General features: G+C 41.2%; 1 protein-coding gene across 1 annotated transcript in view; it reads right to left on the minus strand.

Annotated features, from left to right (window-relative positions):
• Positions 1-12,614, minus strand: part of LOC105487634 (putative T-complex protein 10A homolog) — a 128,568-nt gene that overhangs the window by 80,435 nt on the left and 35,519 nt on the right. The gene's annotated exons all lie outside the window — the stretch shown is intronic.

The following is a 12,614-nucleotide window of genomic DNA, read 5'->3' on the forward strand; positions in this document are numbered from 1 at the left end:
AGTGAACCCAGAGAAAAGATGATTGTGCACCCAGAGAAAAGACAACAGTGAACGTAGAGAAAAGACAACAATAACCCAGAGGAAAGATGACGATGCATCCAGAAAAAGACGATAGTGATCACAGAGAAAAGAAGACAGTGAACCCAGAGAAAATAAAACAGAGAACCCGAGAAAATATGACATTGAATTCAGAGAAAAGATGATGGTGCACCTAGAGAAAAGATGACAGTGATACCAGAAGAAAAAAATTAAAAAGGTGAACAAAAGAGAAAAGATGACAGTGAACCCAGAGAAAAGACGATGGTGCACCCAGAGAAAAAGATGACAGTGAATCCAGAGAAAAGATGACAATTAACCCAGAGAAAAGATGACAGTAAAAGTAAAGGAAAGAGGACAGTGAACCCCCAAAAAAGGTGTCAGTGACCCCAGAGAACATATGACAGTGAAACAAGAGAAAAGATGATGGTGAGTCCAAAGAAAAGATGATGGTGAACACAGTGAAAAGACCACAGTGCACCCAGAAAAAAGATGACAATGAACCCAGAGAAATAGCAACAGTGATCCCAGAGAAGTCAGTGCATGCAGAGAAAAGATGATGGTGAACCCCCAAAAAATACAGCAGTGAAACCAGAGAAAAGGTAACTGAGAACCCAGAGAAAAGATGATGTGCAACCAAAGATAATACAACAGTGAACAAAGAGAAAAGGTGACAGTAAACACAGATAAAAGACAATGCTGCAATCAGAGAAAAGACAACAGTGAACCCAGAGAAAAGACAACAGTGAATTAAAAGAAAAGATGACAGTGAACACAGAGAAAAGACAACAGTGAATCCAGAGGAAAAAAAAAAAAAAAAAAAAAAAACAGCGACCCCAGGAAAAAGATGACAGAAAACCCAGAGAGAAGAGAATGGTGCACCCAGGGAAATGATGACAGTAAACCCAGAAAAAATACAACAAAGAAATGCAGAGAAGGATAACAGCGCACTCAGAGTAAAGATGATGGTGAACCCAGAGAATTATATAAGACAATGAACCCTGAGAAGGGACGATGGAGAAACCAGAGAAAAGATTACAGTGAACTCAAAGAAAAGACAACAGTGCACCAGAGGAAATACAACAGTGAACTCAGAGAAAAGGTGACAGTGAATGCAGAGAAAATACAACAGTGAACCTAGAGAAAAGGTGACAAGGCACCCAAAAAACCACGATGGTAAAACCAGAAAATGACGACAGTGAAACCAGATAAAAGATGATGGTGTACACAGAGAAAACACGACAGTGAACCCAGAGAAAATAGGACAGTGAACCCAAAGAAAAGATGACAGAGCAACCAGAGAAAAGACAACAGTGAACCAAGAAAGAATATGACATGGAAACAAAAGAAAAGATAGCGAACCCACAGAAATAGTGAAACCAGAGAAAGACAAGAGTGAACCCTAAGAAAAGAGGACAATGTACCCAGAGAAAAGAGAATGGTGAAACCAGAGGAAAGATGATGGTTAACCCAGAAAAAAGATGACAGTGAAACCCCTGAAAAAATAACGGAGAAATGCAGAGAAAGATGATGGTGAACCGAGAAAAAAGATGGCAGTGATGCCAGAGAAAAGACGGCAGTGAACCCAGGGAAAAGATGACAGTGAACCCACGGAAAATACGACAGTGAACCAAAAGAAAAGACGATGGTGAATGCAGAGAAAATATGACAGTGAACTCAGAGAAAAGACAATGGTGCATCCAGAGAAAAGAAGGTAATGCACCCAGAAAAAAGATGACAGTTAAACCAGAAAAAAGATGACAGTGAATCCAGAGAAAAGATGATGGTGAACAGAGAGAAAAAACAACAGTGAACCCAGAAAAAGATGAAGGTACACAAAGAGAAAATACAACAGTGAACCCAGAGAAAAGACGATGGTGAACCCAGAGATATGACGACAGTGAACACAGAGGAATGACGGCAGTGAACCCAGAGAAAAGACAACGGTGCACTCAGAGAAAAGACCACAGCCACCAAGAGAAAAAACGATAGCGAACCCACCGAAATGACGATAGTGAACCCAGAGAAAAGATGACAGTGCACCCAGAAACAGATGACACTGAATGCACAGAAAAGACAGCAGTGAACCCAGAAAAAATAAAACAGTGAACCAAGAGTAAATATGACAGTGAATTCAGAGCAAAGACAATGATGCACCCAGAGAAAAGATGAGAGTGAATCCAGAAAAAAAAAAAGTGAACAAAGAGAAAAGACAACAGTGAACCCAGAGAAAAGACGACAGCGCACGCAGAGAAAAGACGACAGTGAATCCAGAGAAAAGATGAAGATGAAGCCAGAGAAAAGACAACAGTGAAACTATAATTGACAGTGAATCCCCACAAAAGACGACAGTGAACACAGAGAAAATGCAACAGTGAACCTAGACAAAAGATGACAGTGAAACAAGAGAAAGGATGACAGTGAACCAAGAGAAAAGATGATGGTACACCCAAAGAAAATACAACAGTGAACTCAGAGAAAAGACGATAGTGAACCAAGAGAAATGACAACAGTGAACCCAGAAAAAAGATGACAGTTTACCCAGAGAAAAGACAATGGTACACCCAAAGAAAAGACATCAGTGAACCCAGAGAAAAGACGATGGTGCACCCAGAGAAAAGATGACTAGTGAAACCAGAGAAAAGACAACAGTGAACCCAGAGAAAAGATGACGGTGCACCCAGAAAAAGACAACAGTAATCACAGAGAAAACATGATAGTGAACCCAGAGAAAATAAAACAGAGAAGCCAGAGAAAAATATGACATTGAATTCAGAAAAAACACAATGGTGTACCCAAAGAAGAGATGACAGTGAATCCAGAAAAAACAACAACAACAACAACAAAAACAATGAACAAAGAGAAAAGATGACAGTGAACCCAGAGAAAAAAAGATGGTGCATCCAGAGAAAAGACGATCGTGAATCCAGAGAAAAGATGACAATGAACCCAAAGAAAAAACGACAGTTAACGCAAGAAAAAGACAGCAGTGAACCCAGAGAAAATACGATGGTGAAACCAGAGAAAAGATGACAGTGAACCCAAAGAAAAGACGACAGTGAATTACAAGAAAACATGACAGTGAGCACAGAGAAAAACAGTGAATCCAGAGAAAATAAAACAGTGACCCTAGAAAAAAGACGATAGAGAACCCAAAGAAAAGAGGATGGTGCACCCAGAGAAATGATGACAGTAAACCAAGAAAAAACACAACAGAGAAATGCAGAGAAAGATGAGAGTGCACTAAGAGATAAGATGACCGTGAACCCCGAGAATATAAGACGATGAACCCTGAGAAGGGATGATGGGGAAACCAGAAAAAAGATGACAGTGAACCAAAACAAAAGACGAGGATGCACTCAAAGGAAATACAACAGTGAACCCAGAGAAAGTACAAGAGTGAACTTAGAGAAAAGATGATAGGGCAGCCAGAGAAAAGATGATGGTGAAACCAGGAAAAGATGACAGTTAAATCAGAGAAAAGAATACGATGAACTCAGAGAAAAGACGATGGTGTACCCAGAGAAAAGATGACAGTGAACCTAGAGAAAATACGACAGTGAACCCAGAGAAAAGACGATGGGGCACCCAGGCAAAAGATGACGGTGAAACCAAAGAAAAGACAACAGTGAACCAAGAAAGAATATGACACGGAAAGAAAAGAAAAGATAGTGAATCCACAGAAATAGTGAACCCAGAGAAAAGACAAGAGTGAACTCTAAGAAAAGAGGACAATGCACACAGAGAAAAGACAATGGTGAAACCAGAGAAAAGATGATGGTTAACTCAGAGAAAAGACAATAGTGACTCCCCCACCCCAGAAAACAACAGAGAAATGCAGAGAAAGATGACAGTGAACCAAGAGAAAAGACAACAGTGATGCCAGAGAAAAGATGGCAGTGACTCCAGAGAAAAGATGACCCTGAACCTAGAGAAAAAATGACAGTGAACCCAGAGAACATATGACAGTGAACCCAGAGAATATACGACAGTGAACCAACAGAAAAGAAAAAGGTGACCGCAGAGAAAAGATGACAGTTAACTCAGAGAAAAGACGACGGTACATCTGGGGAAAAGAAGGCAGTGCACCCAGAAAAAAAGATGACAGTTAAACCAGAGAAAAGATGGTGAACCCAGAGAAAAGACGACAGTGAATTACAAGAAAACATGACAGTGAACACGTAGGAAAGACAACAGTGAATCCAGAGAAAGTAAAACAGTGACCCCAGAAAACAGATGATGGTAAACTCAGAGAAAAGAGGATGGTGCACCCAGACAAATGACGACAGTAAACCCAGAAAAAATACAACAGAGAAACGCAGAGAAAGATGACAGTGCACTCAGAGAAATCATGATGGTGAACCCCGAGAATATAAGACCACGAACCCTGAGAAGGGACAGTGGAGAAACCAGAGAAAAGATGATGATGAAACCAAAGAAAAGATGAAGGTGCACCCAGAGGAAATACAACAGTAAACCCAGAGAAAATACAACAGTGAACGCAGAGAAAATACAACAGTGAACCCAGGGAAAATGCAAGAGTGAACCTCAGAAAAGATGACAGGGCACCCAGAGAAAAGATGATGGTGAAACCAGAAAACGACAACAGAGTACCCAGAGAAAAGACGACAGGGAAACTAAAATTGACAGTGAACCACCCAAAAAAGATGACAGAGAACCCAGAGAAAATACGACGGTGAACCCAGAGGAAAGATGACAGTGAAACAAGAGAAAGGATGACAGTGAACCCAGAAAGAAAATGATGCTGCACCCAAAAAAAATACAACAGTGAACCCAGAGAAAAGACAACCATGCACCCAAAGAAAAGATGATGGTAAACTCCCAGAAAAGAAGAAAGTGCACCCAGAGTAAAGACAACAGTAAAGCCAGAGAATAGTGAACTTAAAGAAAAGACGACAGTGAACCAGTGAAAAAAAGACAGTGAATACAGGGAAAAGATGATGGTGAAATCAGAGGAAAGATGATAGTGCACCCAAAGAAAAGATGTCGGTGAAGCCAGAGAAAAGACAATGGTGAACCCAGAGAAAAGACAACAGGGAACCCAGAGGAAAGACGACAGTCAACCCAGAGAAAAGACAATGGAGAACCGAGAGAAAAGATGACAGTGAACCCAGAGAAAAAACAGTGGTGAAACGAGAGAAAAAAAGACGATGAACCCAGAGAAAATTCGAGAGTGACCCAAAGACAATGACAGTGAACACAGAGAAAAGATGACGATGCACCCAAAGAAAAGATGACGGTGCACCCAAAGAAAAGAGGATGGTGCACCCAAAGAAAAGATGACGGTGCAGTCAAGGAAAAGATGAGAGTGAATCTAGAGAAAAGATGACGACGAAACCAAGGAGAAGATGACTGTGAACCAAAAGAAAAAAACAGTGAACCCAGAGAAAAGACGATGGTGAACCCAGAGAAATGGTGACTGTGAACCCAGAGAAAACAAGACAGTTTACCCAGAGAAAAGACAACTAAGTACCCAAAGAAAAAATGACAATTGCACGCAGAGAAAAGACGATGGTACACTCAGAGAAAAGACAACAGTGAGTCCAGAGATAAGATGACAGTGAATCCAGAGAAAAGATGACAGGGCACCCAAAGAAAGACCACAGTGAACCCACAGGAAAGATGACAGTTAACCCACAGAAAATTAAACAGTGAACCCACAGTAAATATGACAGAGAATTCAGAGAAAAGATGATGGTGCACCCACAGAAAAGATGGCAGTGAACCCAGAGAAAATATGACAATGAACCAAGAGAAATAATGACAGTTAAGTAAGAGAAAAGATGCAAGTGAACCCAAAGAAAGGACGACAGTGACCCCAGAGAAAAGATGACAGTGACCCCAGAGATAATACAACAGTGAACAAAGAGAAAAGATAACAGTGAACCCAGAGAAAAGACAACATTGGACCCAGAGAAAAGATGATGGTGAACCCAGAAAAAAATACAACAGAGAAACGCAGAGAAAGATGACAGTGCACTCAGAGAAAAGATGATGGTGAACCAAGAGAAAATAAGGTAGTGAACCCAGAGAAGGGATGATGGAGAAACCAGAGAAAAGATGACAGTGAACCCAAAGAAAGGACAACAGTGAACCCAGAGGAAAGATGATAGTGTAACCAGAGGAAATACATAAGTGAACCCAGAGAAAAGGCAACAGTGAACCTAGAGAAAATACAACAGTGAACCTAGAGAAAAGATGACAGTGTACCCAGAGAAAAGATAGTGAAATCAGAGAAAAGACTACAGTGAACCCACAGAAAAGATGATGTTGAACCCAGAGAAAAGATGACAGTGAACCCAGAGAAAATACAACATGGAATCAAGAAAAAAGATAATAGTGCACCCAAAGAAAAGACAACAGGGAACCCAGAGAAAAGACGATGGTGAAACCAGAGAAAACATGACAGTGAACCCAGAGAAAAGATGAAAATGAACCCAGAGAAAAGATGATAGTGAACCCAGAGAAAAGATGACAATGAACCCAGAGAAAATATGACAGGGAAAGAAGAAAAAAAAGAGAGAATCCAGAGAAATAGTGAACCTAGAGAAAAGACAAGAGTGAACCCAGAGAAGAGAACAATGTGCGCAGAGAAAAGACAATGATCAAACTAGAGAAATTTTGATAACAGTGAACCCAGAGAAAAAATGACAGTGAACCCAGAGAAAATACAACAGTGAGCCCATAAAAACACGATGATGAACGCAGAGAAAATACGATGAACCCGGAGAAAATACGACAGAGAACCCAGAGAAAAGATGAGAGTGAAGCCAGAAATAAGATGACAGTGAACCCTGAGGAAAGACGTCAGGGAACCCAAAACAATACAATGACGAACCCAGGGAAAATATAAAAGTAAACCCAGAAAAATATGACAGTGAACCCAGAGAGAAGATGACTGTGCACTCAAAGAAGAGACCATGGCGAACTCACAGAAAAGAAGAAAGTGCACCCACAGAAAAGACAACAGTGAAGCCAGAGAACAGTGAACTTAGAGAAAAGACAACAGTGAACCCACGGAAAAAAATGACGGTGAAAAGACGACAGTCATCCCAGAGAAAAGACGACAGTGAACCCAGAGAAAAGACAACAGGGCATCCAGAGAAAATTCGAGAATAAGCCAGAAAAAAGATGACAGTGAACCCAGAGAAAAGACAACCATGCACCCAGAGAAAATACAACAGAAGAAGCCATAGAAAAAACAATGGTGAACCCAGAGAAAATATGACAGTGAATCTATAGAAAAGAAGACTCTGCACCCAGAGAAAAGATGACAGTGCACCCAGAGAAAAGATGACAGTGAACCCAGAAAAAAGACAGCAAACACAGAGAAAAGATGACGATGAACCTCAAGAAAAGATGACAGTGCACCCAGAGAAAGGACACCAGTGAACCCAGAAAAGACAACGTTGAACCCAAAGAAAAGATGATACTGCACCCAGAGAAAAGATGGTGGTGAACTCAGAGAAAATACTAAGGTGAACCCAGAGAATATATGAAAGCGAACCCAGAGAATAGAGGATGGTGCATTTAGAGAAAATATAAAAGTGAACCCATAGAATTGACAACAGTGAACCCAAAGAAAAGGCAATGGTGAACCCAGAGAAAAGATGACAGTGCACCCAGAGAAAATTCGACAGTGAACCCAGAGAAAAGATGACAGTGAACCCAGAGAAAAGATGATGGTGAACCCAGAGGAAAGACAATGGTGAACCCAGAGAAAATACGATGGTGACCCAGAGAAAAGATGACAGTGAACACAGAAAAAAAAAAACGACGGTGCACCCAGAGAAAACACAACAGCGAATCCAGAGAAAGGGCAACAGAGAACACAGAGAGAAGACGTCAGTGTACCCAGAGAAAAGAGCATAGTGCACCCACAGAAAAGACAACAGTGAATGCAGAGAAAAGATGATGGTGAACCCAGAGAAAAGACGATGGTGAACCCAGAGAAAAGATGAAGGTGAACTAAGAGAAAATTCTACAGTGAAGCCAGAGAAAAGATAAAACTGAACCCTGAAAATAGAAGATGGTACACCCAGAGAAAATATGACAGTGAACCCTGAGAATCGACAACGGTGAACCCAGAGAAAATACTACAGTGAATCCAGAGAAGAGATGACATTGAACCCAGAGAAGAAATGACAGTGCACCCAGACAAAAGACGACGGTCTACCCAGAGAAAAGATGACAGTGAACCCTGAGGAAAGAGGACGGTAAACGCAGAGAAAAAACGACGATGAAGCCAGAGAAGAGATGATAGTGCACCGAGACAAAAGATGATCATCCACCCAGAAAACAGATGACAGTGAACCCAGAGAAAATGCAAAGTGAATCCAGAGAAAAGAGGAGGTTAAACCCAAAGAAAATATAACAGTGAACCCAGAAAAAAGACGATGATAAACCCAGAAAAGAGATGACAGTGCACCCAGACGAAAGACGACTGTCAACCCAGAGGAAAGATGACAGGGAACCCAGAGAAAAGATGATGGTGAACCAAGGAAACAGATGACAGTGAACTCGGTGAATAGATGACAGTGAACCTAGACAAAATACAATAGAAAACTCAGAGAAAAGATGACAGGGAACCTGGGAAAAATACCACAGTGCAGCCGGAGAAAACATGACAGTGCACACACAGAAAAGACAACAGTGAACCAGCAAAAAAGACCTCCGGGAATCCAGAGGAAATACAACAGTGATCCCAGAGAAAAGACAAGAGTGATTCCAGAGAAAAGAAGATGGTGCATCCAGAGATAAGACGGCAGTAAACCCAGAGAAAATACAACAGTGAACCCAGAGAAAGGACAAAGGTGCAGCCAAAGACGATGGTGAACCCAGAGAAAAGATGACAGTGAACCCAGAGAAAATTCTACAGTACATCCGGAGAAAAAATGAAAATGAATCCAGAGACTAGAGCACAGTGCACCCAGAGAAAATATGACAGTGAACCCAGAGAATCGACAAAGGTGAACCCAGAGAAAAGACGACTGTGACCCAGAGAAAAGATGATAGTGAACACAGAGAAAAGATGACTGTGCATCCAGACAAAATACAAGAGTGAACCCAGAGAAAAGACATCAGGGTACCCAGAGAAAAGACCTTAGTGCACCCAGAGAAAAGATGCCACTGAACCCAGAGAAAAGACAACAGGAAACCCTGAGAAAAGATGACAGTGAACCCAGAGAAAAGATGACAGTGAACCCAGAGAAAAGATAAAACAGAACCCAGAGAAAAAATGGTGAACCCAGAGAAAAATCTACAGTGAACTGAGAGAAAAGATAAAACAGAACCCAGAGAATACAGGACGGTGTATCCAGAAAAAATATGAGAGTGAACCCAGAGAATCAACAACAGTGAACCCAGAGAAAACACTACAGTGAACCCAGTGAAAAGATGACAGTGAACCCAGAGAAAATAAAAGTGAATCCAGAGAAAAGACGATGATGAACCCACAGAGACAACAATGGTGAATCCAGAGTAAATACGACAGTGAACTCAGTAAAAGACGACAATGAACCCAGAGAAAAAACAACAGTGAACACAGAGAAAAGACGACAGTTAACCCAGAGAAAAGATGACAGTGAATCCAGAGAAAAGATGACAGTTCAACCAGAGAAAAGATGAAGGTGCAGCTAGAGAAAAAACAACAGTGAACCCAGAAAAAAGATGAAAGGGAAACCCGAGAAAAGACTCTGGTGAACCCAGAGAAAAGATGACAGTGAACCCAGGGAAAAGATGATGCTGAACCCAGAGAATGTACAACGGTGAACCCAGAGAAAATACAACAGTGAACCCAGAGAAAATATGACAGTGAACCCAGAGAAATGTCAACAGTTAACCCAGAAAAAAGATGACACTGCACCTGGAGAAAAGACGACGGTGAAACCAGAGAAGAGATGACAGTGCACCCAGACAAAAGATGATGGTCCACCCAGAAAAAAAGATGACAGTAAACCCAGAGAAAAGACGAAAGCGAACTCAGGTAAAAGACGACAGTGAACCCAGAGAAAAGAGACTGGTAAATCCAGAGAAAAGATGACGGTGATACCAGAGAAAAGAAGATAGTGCACCAAGAAGAAGACGAGGGTCCACCCAGAAAAAAGACGAGAGTGAATGCAGAGAAAAGACGACAGTAGACACAGGGAAAAGATGGCAGTGAACCCAGAGAAAAGAGGACGGTAAACCCAAAGAAAAGACAGCAGTGAACCCAGAGAAAAGATGAAGGTGAACATAGCTCACCCAGAGAAAAGATGACAGTGAACCTAGAGAAAAGACGACAGTGAACCCAGAGAAAAGACGATGATTAACCCAGAGAAAAGACAACTGTGAACACAGAGAAAAGACAAGAATGAACCTAGAGAAAAGATGAGACAACAATGGTGAATCCAGAGTAAATACGACAGTGAACTCAGTGAAAAGACGACAATGAACCCAGAGAAAAAACAACAGTGAACACAGAGAAAAGACGACAGTTAACCCAGAGAAAAGATGACAGGGAATCCAGAGAAAAGATGACAGTGAATGTAGAGAAAAGATGACAGTGCCCCCAGAAATGATGGGACAGTGCACCTAGAGAAAATACAACAGTGAACTCAGAGAAAAGACAACAGTGAATCCAGAGAAAAGACGACAGTGAACCTAGAGAAAAGATGACAGTGAACCCAGAGGAAAGACGACAGTGTACCTAGAAGAAAGATGACAGTGAACCCAGAAAAAATACAACAGAGAAATGCAGAGAAAGATAACAGTGCACCCAGAGAGAAGATGACTGTAAACTCAGAGAAAGTATGACAGTGAAACCAAAGAAGAGATGACAGTGAACCCACAGAAAAGACAATGTTGAATCTAGAGAAAATATGACAGTGAACCCACAGAAAATACAGTGAACCCAGAGAAAAAACAATAGTGACCCCAGTAAAAAAGATAACGGTGCACCCAAAGAAAAGATGACAGTGCACCTAAACAGAAAACAACAGTAAACTTAGAAAAAACACAACAGTGAACCCAAAGAAAATGCAACATCGAACCCAGAGAAAAGACAACAGTGAACTTAGAGAAAAGATGACGGTGAACCCAGAAGAAAGAAGATGGTGAACCCAGAGAAAACATGAGTCAAACCAGAGAAAATATGACAGTGAACCAAGAAAAAAATCAGTAAATCAAGAAAAAATACAACAGCAAACACAGGGAAAATACAATAGAGAAATGCAGAGAAAGATGAAAGTACACCCAGACAAAACATGACAGTGAACCCACAGAAAAGATGACGGTGAACTTAGGGAAAATGTCACAGTGAACATAGAAAAAAGATGAGGGTAAACCAAGGAAAAAGACAACAGTGAACCCAGAAAAAAGATCACGGTGCACCGACAGAAAAGACAACAGTGAACAAAGAAAATATACAACAGTGAACCCAGAGGAAAGACAATGGTGGACCAAGAGAAAACACGAAGGTGCACCCAGACAGAAGACGACAGTGAACCCAGAGAAATAATGACAGTGAAGCCAGAGAAGAAATGACAATGAATGAAGAGAAAATACAACAGTGAACCTAGAGAATAGAGAACAAAGAACCCAGAGATGAGAGGACGGTGCACCCACAGAAAAGACGAAAATGAACCAAGAGAAAAGACAATGGTGAACACCAAGAAAATACAACAGTGCAACCAAAAAAAAGCCGACGGTGCACAAAGAAAAAACACAACAGTGAAGAAAGAGAAAAGATGACAATGAAGCCAGAGAACAGAGAGTGAACCCAAAGAAATGATGATGGTGAACCTAAAGAAAAGATAACAGTGAACGCAGAGAAGAGAGGAGAGTGAACCTAGAGAAAATACAACAGTGAACTCACAGAAAAGATGACAGTGAACCCAGAGAAGAGAGTGAATCCAGAGAAAATACAACAGTGACCCCAGAGAAAACGTGACAATGAACCCAGAGGAAAGTTGAGAGTACTTTCAGAGAAAAACACAGTAAATTCAGAAAAAATACAACAGAGAAAGGCAGAGAAATATGACTGTGCACCCAGAGAAAAGATGGCGGTGAACTCAGAGAAAGTATGACAGTGAACCCAGAGAAGAGGTGACAGTGAACCCAGAGAAAAGACAATGATGAACCCAGAGAAAATAAGACAGTGAACCCAGAGAAAAGACAACAGGACCCCAGATAAAAGAGGAGCATGTACCCAAAGGAAAGGCAACGACCCCAGAGAAAAGATGACAGTGAACCAAGAGAAAAGATGACCATGAACCCAGACAAAAGACAATGGTGAACCCAGAAAAAAGATGACAGTAACACAAGAAAAAAGATGACAGTGAATCAGTGAAGATACAAAAGTGACCCCAGATAAAAGACAACAGTGCACGCAGAGAAACGATGATGGTGAACGCAGAGAAAAGACAACAGTGAACCCACAAAAAAAGATGACAGTGACCCAATAAAAAAGATGACAGTGAGTCCAGTGAAAATACAGAAGTGACCCCAGAGAAAAGATGAGAGTGCACCCAGAGAAAACATGGTGGATCCACAGAAAAGACAAAAAAGAACACAGAGAA

Source organism: Macaca nemestrina, chromosome 5, assembly GCF_043159975.1.
Source record: "Macaca nemestrina isolate mMacNem1 chromosome 5, mMacNem.hap1, whole genome shotgun sequence".
In the NCBI taxonomy this organism is placed as follows: domain Eukaryota; kingdom Metazoa; phylum Chordata; class Mammalia; order Primates; family Cercopithecidae; genus Macaca; species Macaca nemestrina.